Source organism: Rattus rattus, chromosome 8 (genome assembly GCF_011064425.1).
Source record: "Rattus rattus isolate New Zealand chromosome 8, Rrattus_CSIRO_v1, whole genome shotgun sequence".
NCBI lineage: Eukaryota > Metazoa > Chordata > Mammalia > Rodentia > Muridae > Rattus > Rattus rattus.
In genome coordinates this window covers 84438712-84451052 of record NC_046161.1, presented here as the reverse complement: position 1 = coordinate 84451052, position 12341 = coordinate 84438712, and positions in this window count along the sequence as shown.

Sequence of the window (12341 nt, the reverse complement as noted above, 5' to 3'; positions counted from 1 at the left end):
GAGAGGCCAAGGTAATCTTGCTTTTACTTGGTGAATTCTCTGTTATCATGGGTCGATCTGAAGAGATGCCAGAGGCTCTTTGCATATTCCTTTATCCCAAACAAGGAGGCGTTCATGTCTGTTCATTTGCTGCCACTCTACCTGTGAGCATCTTGCAGTTGTCATTACAAACCCTTTCCTTTCACTGATAGTTTTTGACTGCATCAGTATTCAGAGAACTCTAATTCTCAACATTTAAAACAGTCATGGTACTGGTGACTCAGACAGGTCAAAGACAAACTGTTAAGTGACAAAGTGAACATCGCTGAATTAAGAGTGAAAAATTCCATGTTGAGGCCAATAGGTGCATTCTTAGTTAATATAAAAAAGGCATTGCAGTACAGACCTCCATTCAACCTCCATTGGGTGTCTCCTCAGTAAGGTAAGTTAGTGCACATATTTTTATTCTAATAAAACTTTACTTGGGAAAAGTAAATCTCATTGAATTATGCATGAGACCCTATTATACAGGAAGATATTTTTTCTACACAGTTCCTCTAGGTTATTGCTATGTTAGGGCTCCAGTGACTATATTATTCCAAACTTATAAACGCTAAGCCTATCATGTCTTGGAAGGTCAGTCACATTGTTGAAACTGGATCTCACGGAGACTGGTAGAGAGGTAAAAGGGATCCCATCATAGGCACGCACATGGAATGGACAGCACTGACTAGAAATCAAGGTTCTTCATTCCCTAACCATCCCACCTAGTTTTCTTTATATTTCTCTAAACATGAAATAAAAGATGTGAATTATCTCTTCTTGTTGCCTCTGAAAATATAGCCTCAGGATAGATCTGAGCATCTTCAGATCCATTATACAATCATCAGACTGCAACAAGCATTGACTTGGTTAAAAATCAAGTTAGCATCTCAGTATTCCACATGGAGACTTTAACAGTAAAAGTCACATTTCTCAGCCATCTTACCCTGTACTTTGGACAAAGGGCAGGCCACTGAAAAGATACATAACCAAAACCTTTTCATTTCCAGAGCTAGTCTGTGAATCATAAGATCCATTTTAAACCCTGAAGTTCCTGGAGATTCTGTTGTTCAATCAAAGGTAGAAACTTTATTTGGTCAAAATTCTACTCATTATTAGGTATTATAGGTTATTAAAACTCTTCATTCAAGGATCACTTAAAACTATTCCTTGCATAAGGTTATACTGAAAATAAATCAAAATAAGGCATATACATCACACCTCACAATGGTCAAAATGACTACACATGTTCCTTTTCCCTTTTAGCTGTAGAAAAACATATGTTTAAAATTAACAGAAACCTGATTACTTTTCTACCTGAGGAAGTACATTTTAGTGATGCATACTTTTTAAATTTTTCAATTCATTACTTCTGAACAAATATGACTCCTGGCTACTTAGTAGCTGGCATTTTGTCCTTTTCACCCAGATTTATATTCCGAGTCTGTTCCAACTTGGTGGTTTCTTTTATATGAGGTGGGATTTTAGCTTTAGTCTTGTCATGACTTTGATCTTGTATTCTTCCATTTTACAAAAGGTCTGGTCCACTTGGAATTTAAATATTTCAAAAACTCTGGATTTCTATAAATACCTTTCTTTTGATTTCAATTTCAGATTTTGAAAAAAATTCAATACATGGAGTTGAGAGTTTGAACTTAATTTTTGTTCGTCAAAAAATATTATGTCTTTCCTGGAACTTAGCCTTATTAAGAATCTACTTTTCTGCCTCGATAGCTTAAAACTTAAAGAGCAATAATCAGAATAGGATACTTGAATTGCTACAAACTCAATACTACTGAATTTGATATTATTTGGTCTGGTTCTTCATAGCAGTAGGCCCAATATAATGTGCATAATAATTTACTGAATGCATATTCAATTTGTGCATATTGATGATCTGAAGGGATTTATTAAATTGGCTAGAAATTGTAAACATTTAGGTTGGAAAGTTAGGGTTTTCCAGGCCATTTAGGCTGAAGATCCAGAAGTCCCATGACAAGAGGTCAATGATGTACTATGATGTACTGAGTGGATAGTCTATGTTCCAAGGCTAAAGAATCCGGAGTTTGATGGCCAGGAATAATGATCTCAGAAAATGTACTTGTTATAAGAGATTAGGCACCATTCCCCCTCACTGTCATTTCTGTATCTTCTGAACTGTCAGCCAATTGGATTGGATATTTGTGCCCATATTCAGGGTGACTTTTCTCCAGTGAGTGCTTACCCACATTCAGACTTCTCACAAAGGATCTCACAGATCAACCAAAAGCGTTTAGCAATGTTATAGGTATCTCTCAATGCAGTCAAGTTAGCAACAACGTTTAACCATCATGTGAGGGGGTGAGGTTCAAATACAGAGTATAAAATAATATAGAAATTACAAAATTTACCAGAGTAGAAAGGTCTATATTGAAAATATGCCAAGCATTAACATTTTGCATTATTTGTTTGAATTCTCTCCTTTTCTAATGAATTTCTAAAAATAATCTATTGGTCACAATATTCTTCCATAGTAATTTAAGTTTTAGTGGATGACATTTTTAACGTGCTCTGGAAAACTCTTTTACTTAGGAAACTAACATTTGCCAAGAGAATCTAAGCCACAATCAACATTGTCTCCCCGGAGGCAACTTATAAAAATATACCACAAATAGACTTTGAATTTACTAGGTTGGGATGGTCCTTAACTCCTTCCACTGAGACTGCACTAGTTGACTTTTACTAAGGTGAGGCACATCTTTCTGAGTTTCTCTATAACTATTGCTTTTCAGGTATGTGTTTGGTCTCTTTGACCTCTAGGTACTTACTGAAGCATGTCAACCTATTTGCATTCTCCTAAATAGTATGCTTTAGGCAGCTCATCAAATTAATGACGTTCAGCTATGGTTAAAATCTGACCACTTTCTTTTCAGTTCCTGGCTTTCAACCTGTGGAATTTCTCTACCCATAGGAAAGTTAACTGCTACACCAAGATGGTGGCTGTAGTCCTATTCCCTTAGCCAAATATTTATGTTTCTGTGAGTAGTTGATTCAAAATTAAGAATAAATGCTTGGGTCATACTCACATTCAATATGTAAATTGTCCAAGGACAATGCTTTGTTCCTTCACAGAAACGTTAGCATTTATGGTCAACTCCAAAAGCAACTCTTAAATCTTTAGATCTGCATTTGACATGGACTGTTCTATTGTTACTACAGACTGCTCAAACTTGGGTTATTTACTCAGTTAAAAAAATGTTTTGGTTCAAGGTCCTAGAGGCCAAGAAGACAGACACCACCAACTGCCATCGCCCTGATTTAAGATATTTCAGATTCCATACCATCATAATACAACCTCATGTCCCTCAGCTCTCGGGACTTCATCCCTGGACTGCGATTGCACACTTTCCCCCTGGCCCTGAATTATTATATCACTGAAACCTTCCTGGCTTTCCCATGTAAGAAGAGACACTTGGGTATGTAGGTGAGAAATTTAAAGCTCTTGTGAGGTGACATTTTAAGATCATATGATAAATCATCGATGGAGAGACCTGAGAGACAAAATCAGAAAAGTAACAGGGAAAAAAGTTCTTATTAGATATTAAGTACATATTTTCTGCTAAAAGTATTATAAGGTGCAGCACTGATTTAATAATATACTGGCAAAAATGATCTCTTGAAAATGTACAGAAATGGGAGAGGATGGATGATAATTTGTATGAACCTTGTTTCATTAATGTAAATTCACCATAGTTCTAACTTTACCTACTGTACTGCCCTGTACTTGGGCTTCATGGTAGTTACTTAACCTTCCTCACTGTTGACTAGTAGCTGAATATAATTACAATGATCTCTGAGTGTATATATATATATATATATATATATATATATATATATATATATAAAGTCTTCTTATTACTATTTTATTTCAGACCATTTTCTTCAAAATAATTTGGAAGTGAACAATTAGGTTGAAGAGTAGGAAAATACTTATGACATTTACTGCTCATTGCCATGTGTCTTCTTAGAAAAATTTGTAAGGGTTTATGGCAAAAATCTAATGCAAGGTATTTTTTTCTATGCCAATTCATTTCCCAAAATGTTTAGAGATCTTATGAGCCAATCATAGTATGCTGAGGCTAGAAGAACTCCTTTTATAGTTCAAAATGCACAAACTGAGAAGGTCAAAGTTATGCCTTATTTTTGCCATGTACCTAAATTTGAACATCAGTTTGCTACTCATAAGATAGAAATAATTTCTACTTTTCTGCTTTGTTCGTAGCATGTAGTATTAACCAAACATTTTGGATTTTGGAAAAGGTAAAATACTTACATCATTATTATTATAATAAAACCAAGGAAGAAATTTATACTATTCTAACCCTATGAATTGGGAGTTCTGTATATTAAATTTATGAAATCAGATATTTGAAATATACAGGAGAAAACTGACATATGCTCCCACAGAATTTTGGGCTGGTTTAATTTTCTTTGCATACAGCAATGTTTGCTCATTTTTAATCTATCATATTGCATTATTTTAGCAACTTCACCATGTCAGGACAGCTTAGGTTTGTACTGGGGATTCTAGTGGTATAATACTTTGAAAGAGGGGACTATAAACGTATCCAGCTACCAGAAAGATTTTAGTTTTTGATTAAGAAAAAGAGTATGGTAAATGTTCATAAAAATTCAGCATAAAGTAAGTGTATTGACTAAAAGAAAGGAACATGATGCTTATATAAAAGATTCTTTTTTCCTATAATAATGAAAAGTATATTAGCATAGTCTCTAATTGAGCATCCCGTTTGGTGAGAAAAACCTGTTTCTTCCATTATTGATGTTAAATAAGTAGGTATGTGGATGCTGCATGTGATGCAGAACAGAATAACAAATGGGATGCTGGACCTTTTATGACTGAGGTTCGTGAGGATGAATATTCATCTGAAACAGATGAAGAGATGAGATAAAGGCTCCAGGGCTGTGTGCTGGAAAAAAGAAATAAACCAGCCTAGAAGATGATTTGGCGAAGGCTTCAAGCATAAAAAAAGGTTGGCCCTGCTGCAGGGAAGGCAGGATGCTAAATCTATGAAGTTCTGTCTTGAGCTCACTGGGGAAGGACATGGAAAGATAGCCAAGGGCTATGGCTTGATTGGTAGGGGATGAATCACCAAACTAGATTAGCAGATCCATACAGAGTAGCACTTAAGCAGAGCAACCAATACATTTTGCCAACATGTTCTGTGAATATTTAAAAGATATATCCCACCAATGAGAAATGTGGAAGGTGGAATCAGAAGAGAAATTTGCGAGGTTATATGTTATCCTAGGGAAATATAGAGGTTTATTTCTCAAGGAAAAGGGATCAAAGAAATGAGAGGTCTCTGCTCAGTTAGGTATGACCTACCAGGTCTCAAAGCCTCAGATGAACATGGGCAGAGAGTGCCATGTTGAGCTGGGAAGTCTTATAATAATTGTAAATAGTCTGGAAAATAGCAGAGCAAAAAAACTAATCCATTATAAATCATAAAATATGTAAAGAAGTAGCGTGTTTAATCAAATATAAATGTCTGACTTGACTTCAGAGAGCAACTGCACAGTTTTTTTACCTTGGTTTTGTACTCTTGGCTTCAGGCTAGAGGTATTCACAAATCCACATTTAAGTTCTGGGCTAGGGGCACTCACACAACCACAATTAGCTTGAGAGTGGCTGGTATCCACCTCCTGGCACTCAGTCCATGGGCTACAGATTAACTTCTGTAGGATCCTATAGTCTCTTTGTCAGCTTCTATATATTATGCCTAGCAAGTAGCATGCCAGAAGACTTAGAAAGATGGAATAGAATTTTTTTTTCCTTTCTGAAGTTGTGTTCCTTTGGCTTAGTGGGTATACTTTGAGAAACAGCATTTGAATCAAAGGACAGTCTTTCCTACAGCCTGTAAGTTTATTATAGATTCTTCACATTTAGCCTCAACTGAGTAGCTCAGACATAGACAACGGGCAGCTTTAATTCTGTCTCAAAAATCCAATTACTAGTGTTACCAACTACCAAGCTTCTGCATCACCAGAGCCCTAAGCATCTCCAATTGCTCTTCTAGCTGCATGCCCAGTCCTTCCTTCTCTATTTGGGCCTTCATACCTTTACATATGCAGTTGACTTGTTCTCGGCTATTGATTTTTGAGCTGGCTAACAATATGTATGTATCTAAAGAAAGGACAGAATAGAAAGTTACAATACTTTATGACTAGTAGAGGCATGAAAGGAGAAAAAATGTGTTTGTAACCCATAGGAATAACAATACCAACTAACCAGACCCTCCGGAGCTCCAAAGGACTAAACCATAAACCAAAGAATACTTGTGGAAGGATCCATGGCTCCAGCTGCATATGTAGTGGAGGATAGCCTTGTTGGAGATCAATGGGTGGAGAGGCCCTTGGTCCTTTGAAGGTTTGATGTCTCAGTGTAAGGAAATGCCAGGGCAGGGAGGTAGGAGTAGGTGGGTTGGGGGAGAAGCACACTCATAGAAGCAGGGGGAGGGAGAATGGGATGGGGGTTTCCAGAGGGGAAAACCAAGAAATGGGATAACTTTTAAAATGTAAATAAATAAAATATCCAATAAAAAATTTTGATATCTGTGGAAAAGGGGAAGCTTTCATATTGACTGTAGTGTAAGGAAGTAGTAAGTGAAGGTGGGAGCTTAATAAAATATGCAAATCAAGACCTTGGCCACCTACCCCTTGAAATACATAGTATCTATCATTCATAAACACACATTCCCACACAAAATTCAACAAACTGTACAGAAAGTGACACAGACAAAACATTATGGTAAAGCCTTGAGCAAGGCTCCACCAGAACTCTTGTGGAGAATGGGAAGAGGTGACATGAATGTTTTTCCCACTGGGGAGAAATTGGGAGGATGGTATGAGTATGGCCAAACTTAGGGATTCAAAGGTCAAAGACAACAGGCAATGAAGATCCCAGTGAGCCACACAGGATCAATTCTCAGCCTTTTCCTGTCTCCTTCCAGTTTAAAAATCAGTGTTCTTAATGCCTTTGTAATAATGAGTTGAAAAGATCAAATTTGTTCTTTAATTCTGATATATGAAGAATCCTATCATAGAACTCCAGATTGGGCTTTGTGGTTTGGAGTGGGTCAAAAGATGGGACTTTGCACTGGATTGGATACCATCATAGAGCAATTCTAGGATCGGATACATCAGTCCATCCCATCTGCCAAAATGAAACAGACAAGAGTACTGTGATGTCAAAATTGACAACCACTCAGACATTATTCCTACTAGCCAAAAGTGGAAACCCACCATTTCCTTTATTAGACAGCAATCATGCTTTGGTTTGCTTACTTGCTCTCAGAATCATCTTCTCTGGTGTGGCTCTTTTGTGAGACCACCATGTTCAATGGGGAAATGCAGATGGAAACACTGAGATAGGCAGTCACAATTTCTAAAAACAGAGGAATTCTGAGAACTCAAAAGATGGTTCAATGGGTAAACATACTTGGAAGCTAGATAATCTGAATTCAATGCTTTAGGTTCACATGGGGGATGGGAAAACAAACCCCTGAAAGTTGTCCTCTAACTTCTCCATACCTGTGTAAACTGCACATTCACAAAATAAATACATACAACAAGGTAAGAGAAGAGGTACAGTAGAGCAGAGGTGACATGAAGGAGAACTAAGGAAGAGGAAAGTTTGGGTGGAGAGGGGATGGGAGAATAACGCAGAGGAGTTACAGCAGGAATAACTAACACTAAGGGTGTTTTAAGTTATATAGAAACCTACAATTTTTTACTATTTTATAAGCTTAACACACACACATCATCATAAGATTAAATGGAATTTTCTACACAGAGATTATGTTTATCTCAGAAGTCATATGTGATCAAATATAAACCCCAGTTTTAGGTATTGGATACTTCCTCTCAAGTGGTTGTTTAAGGGTCTTTCAGAGCCTCATATACCCAGATATGCCAAAATATAGAATGTTGCCATTATTGTTTGCCTATCAAACTTGATGGTGAGACCCTATTTATAAAAACACTGCATACTTTGGTCATAAGGCATGGAAAAATAAAGTTGGTCCTGGTCCAGAAGCTTCCTCTAAGACTAAGTTACACCATTCTGGGAGGTGCTATAGAGGTTGCTAGGGAAAAGCCATCAACAGTCTCAAATACCTGTGAACTGCATTAGAACACTGATGAGAGGTATGACAAGGTATGACTATGGGTACAAAAGTGACATGGGTGTTCTGCATGTAACTAGACATGCTCTCTGCATTTGCAACCGACTTCATGGGAGAAAACATATGCTTGGAACTGTCGATATAGTTACAAATCCATGGTTACAGAGCTCATAAGCTCAAGAGATGAACCTACTGTGAAGTGTTATTTTGGTAAATGGATACAGAATCAACCTGCCCTCTAAGTTTAGATCTCGCTAGCCATAGATTAAGGCACCTCTCAGACTTCATTAGAGAATTTTTTTTTAATTTTTGTGCAATGGAAATTAGTTGATATATAAAGTCTCAACTGGTCAAGCTTAAAAGAAAAAGTATCAGTGGCATACTTAGCCACAGATGGAACATCTATTGGGTCGAGTATCCTGGACCTGATAGGACTGCTGTACTCATAAATCCACAGCATTGATGGTAGGCTGCAAAAGGCCTGCACAACATCAAACCAGTCAACCTCCCAGCAAGGAGTGGGCAGAGCTTGTGAGCCCCCATTCTTACCTGAAAAGGTATTGATTGTTGATGGTTTCTAGAGGAAGACAGCCAGTTTTTGTTAAGGACTTGAGTCCTAATAGGTGGACCACACTATATTGGAAAGTCATACTACCCACTATATATGAGCAGGGCAATTTTAACTCAATGAGTTATTAACAACAACGACTTCAACAAAATAACAGTAAGTTGTAAGTATTGAATGTAGGGAAGATGTGGGAGAGGTTAGTGGGAAAGTGAAGATGAATGTGATCAAATACATTGTATATAGGTATGGATTTCTTTAAAATACTAAAATATAATTTTTCAAATGAGGAAAATGTGTATCTATCTGAGATAAAATTGTCAGCTATTAATTATGAAATAAAACTATCTTTTCTACATGGAGAAATAGTGTCTACAGCAAATAAAAAGGACTCAAGTATAAAAACTAAACACAAAGAAGAAAGGGAAGATGGTTAATTCTTCCCACTAGACATAAGAAAAGAGACATATTCACATTTTAGTAAATTTATTTTTCAAGACTTATGGAATACTCATTTTTAAAATACACAAAAGCTATTCTTAAAAACCTAGTGATTCTTTTATCATTTCATTGACCCATGCTTACCTTTCTAAAGGACCTGTGTGACATCTCTGGGAGGAGCTATCATCACAATGGAAGGCACCCTCTCCCCTTTTTGGTAACCTTCATACTGGGTGCCTTGCACTTGGTGCCAAAATGTCTTCCTGTCATATAGAGATGAGAAACTTAATATTCCTCAAGATGAAGTCAATTACCTGTGACTGATAGTCACCCCAATTACTAGGTGAGTCTAGGATGGACTTTATGACAAATGGCACTGTCAAGTTCTGTCACTAGAGGACTAATTACTGTTTATCTAGAGAACATGTGGGTAATGAGTTGTCTCTCCTTGGCCGTATAAAGAAGGGTGTTCCTTTATGACTTAGCATTTTCTTTTTACAAATTGTCTCTTTTATGTATCTACATTCTAGTTTGATGTTTATTCAAAAATAATGCTGATATTTTTCAGCACATCAGAGGAGGAGGTTAGAAGATCCAGACAGCCTGGACCATGTAGTAATACTCTGTTTATCACTCATCTATTTAAAATCTGTCTGTCTATCTATCTATTATCTACCCATCAGCATATTGGAATCAATAAACTGCTTCAGCTTCTTTATCTTTTTGGAGAAGACATCTAGGTTGGCAGGGAGAGGAGATTTTATTTCTAATTATATTTCCAGGCCCAAGGTCACATAGGACCAAGAAATATGGGGGAGTTTTACCATCGCCCAGTTATCACTTCAGAGTTCTTTCAGAAAACCATCCCTTGCCATCTAAAGAATATCCATGCTAGCACCATCTGTGCCTTGTGTGCACAAGGATCTAGGAGCAGTAGGGGCGAGACCCTTCTGGTTGTTGCCCTCAGGGAGAGCAGAAAGCTACTTGCCAGGAGTGACTACACACCTGAGAGCAGAGGTAAGGTCAACTTTTCTGCTCCAAGTGATCTGCCTGGTGAACTCAGGACACACAAAGGCAGAAGTCCTCTGGGACTGGGCACTTCTGGTTTCTGGCTGTGGCCTGAATTTCTCTGATCCCAGCCCACAGTTCCCTGCTCCCAAATCCCAAGGAAGAGAGAGCTGAGCACCCAGAAGTGTGGGAATCATGAGACGGCAGAGCAGGACAAACTGCCACTTCTGCCCACATCCCTGGACCAAGAGGAAGCTGCATAGTGCCTCTGGACACAGGAATATAGGAGCAGTCAGCTGCAGGAGCCCTGCAGTCCAGATCTGCACCTGGATCTGAACTGAACTGATCAAACAGCTCCCTGCACCCAAATCCCATGGATGGGGGAGAGTTAGACCCTCAGAAGTGTGGACACCCCTGAGAACCCAGAGGAGTCTACTCTCTGCTCACATTCCCAACTCAAGAGGTAAATGCCTACACTCACCTGTGCCCCCTGCACACAGGGACCTAGGAGCAGTAGGGGCAGGACCCTTCTAGTTGCTGCCCTCACGGAATGCTGAAAGCCAGCTGCCAGGAGCGACTACACGCCGAAGAGGACACTCTGTTCCCATAACTGGCTAAAGGAAAGCAGGAAAACAGGTCGACAGGAGTGCTGGCACACAGGCCCACAGGAAGATCAAGCCACCATTAGAAACAGCAAGAACAGCTAACACCAGAGACAACCTGATGGCAAGAGGCAAGCTCAGGAACCCAACCAATAGAAACGAAGATTACTTGGCATCATCAGAGTACAGTTCTCCCACCAAAGCAAACACTGGATATTCAAACACACCAGAAAAGCAAGATCTAGATTTAAAAGCCACATTTTATCATGATGATGGAGGACTTTAAGAAGGTCATAAATAAATCCCTTAAGGAATTGTAGGACAATACAAGTAATCGAGTAGAAGCCCGTAAAGAGGAAACACAAAAATCCCTTAAAGAACTACTGGCAAAAACAACAAAGCAGGAAAAGGAAATGAACAAAACCATCAACGAGTTAAAAGTGGAAATAGAAACAATAAAGAAAGCACAAAGGGAGACAATCCTGGAGTTAGAAAACCTAGGGAAGAAATCAGGAGTAATAGATGTGAGCATCACCAACAGAATACAAGAGATAGAGAGAGAATCTCAGGAGCAGAAGATACCATAGAAAATATCAACTCAACTGTCTAAGATAATGTAAAATGGGCAAATCTCCTAGCCCGAAACATACAGGAAGAACACCAATGGCTTATGCTCTAAGATCAAGAATCCACAAATGGGATCTCATCAAGCTGCAAAGTTTCTGTAGGGCAAAGGACAATGTCATTAAGCCAAAATGGCAACCTACCGATTGGGAAAAGATGTACAATCCTACATCCCATAGAGGGCTAATATCCAAAATACACGAAGAATGCACGAAGTTAGACACCAGAAAGCCAAATAACCCTATTAAATAATGGGGTACAGAGCTAAACAAAACATTCTCAGCTGAGGATTATCGATGGCCAAAGAGCACCTAAAGAAATGTTCAATATCCTTTGTCGTCAGGAAAATGCAAATCAAAACAGCCCTGAGATTCCACCTCACACCAGTCAGAATCACTCAGTCACGGCAGCAGATGCTGGCGAGGATGTGGAGACAGAGGAACATTCCTCCATTGTTGGTGGGATTGCAGACTGTTACAACCGTTCTGGAAATCAGTCTGGAGGTTCCTCAGAAAATTGGACATTGAACTACCTGAGGACCCAGCTATACCTCTCTTGGGCATATACCCAAAAGATGTTCCAACATATAACAAAGAGACATGCTCAACTATGTTCATAGCAGCCTTATTTATAATAGCCAGAAACTAGAAAGAACCCAGATGCCCTTCAACAGAGGAATGGATACAGAAAATGTGGTACATCTACACAATGGAATACTACTCAGCTATCAAAAACAATGACTTCATGAAATTCATAGGAAAATGGAATGAACTAGGAAATATCATCCTGAGTGAGATAACCCAATCACAGAAAAATACACATGGTATGCACTCATTGATAAGTGGCTATTAGCCCAAATGCTTGAATTACCCAAGATGCACAGAACACATGAAACTC